Source organism: Myotis davidii, unplaced genomic scaffold, assembly GCF_000327345.1.
Source record: "Myotis davidii unplaced genomic scaffold, ASM32734v1 scaffold43, whole genome shotgun sequence".
Lineage (NCBI taxonomy): Eukaryota > Metazoa > Chordata > Mammalia > Chiroptera > Vespertilionidae > Myotis > Myotis davidii.
In genome coordinates, this window is record NW_006294590.1 from 599,883 (window position 1) to 601,197 (window position 1,315).

Sequence of the window (1,315 nt, forward strand, 5' to 3'; positions counted from 1 at the left end):
GATTGGCTGCTAGGCTGCACCTCCCGCCTCAGCAGAAAACCTTGGTGGACTCTGACCCAGATCTCCGGAAGTCCTTTTTTTAAAAATATTTTTTAAAAATATATTTGTCCTCTTGATTTCAGAGAGGAAGGGAGAGAGAAACATCAATGATGAGAATCATGGATCGGCTGCCTCCTGCACGCCCCGCACTGGGGATGGAGCCCACAACCCGGGCATGTGCCCCCACCCCGAGTCCAACCGTGACCTCCGGGTGCCAGGTGGAGGGTCATCCACTGAGCCAAGCAGGCTGGGCTGGGAGGTCCTATTGTCCGGCCCGCCCCCCGGTGTCACCCCATTCTGTCATTGGCAGAACCATGGCCCCGCCCTCCGCCCCAGCCACACTGGCCTCCTCTCCGCTTCCGGTGGTTTTCCAGAGCTGCGGTTCTGCTCTCTCTCCATTTAGTAGTAGATGGAGGGCTGAACACCCTCCAACCACCCCGCCCCCCCCCACACACACACACACCTGTAGGGGCCTTCCCCAGGATCAACCCTGGTGACGTTACTTCCTCATAGAGAATTTGAAATTTTTTTAATGCATTGCCACCGCTTCAAAGTTAGGCAACTTCCCGTTTGGTGTGAGAATCTGCGCTGCTCTTGATCAGGAGACCTGGTGACACCCGTGGGTGACACGTGGGGCTGGGCAAGGAGGCTCAGGTTCAGGGAATACCTGCCCGGCCCGGACATCTGTAGTGTGTCCAGCAGGGGATGGGAGCCAGGTTGCAGGAGAATTACCAGCAACGTTTATGGTACCTTATTCTTCTTAATTCTCACCCGACTACATGCTTTTTTAGAGAGAAATATCAGTGTGAGAGGGAGACATCAGTTGCCTCCCGCACGCACCTGACCAGAAATGGGACCCACAATCTGGGCATGTGCCCTGACCGGGAATGGAACCCAGGACAAAGCTCCAACCAACTGAGCTACACTGGCCAGGGCTACGGCACCTCATGTTTTTATAGGCAAAACAAAGCGTGTTATTTAAAACACGGAAATCTGTCGGTGTGACTGACCATGATACTGTCATCAGTGTTCCGAAGCTGTTTGAATTGTAGATGAAAATATAAGTGAACCTGGCTGATGTGGCTCCGTGGTTGAGCGTCGATTTACGAACCAGGAGGTCAGGGTTTGATCGCCAGTCAGGGCACAGGCACAGGTTGCCGGCTCGATCCCCAGTGGGGGGACGTGCAGGAGGCAGCCGATCCATGATTCTCTCTCATCATGGATGTTTCTCTCCCTCTCCCTTCCTCTCTGCAATCAGTAAAAATATATATTTTAA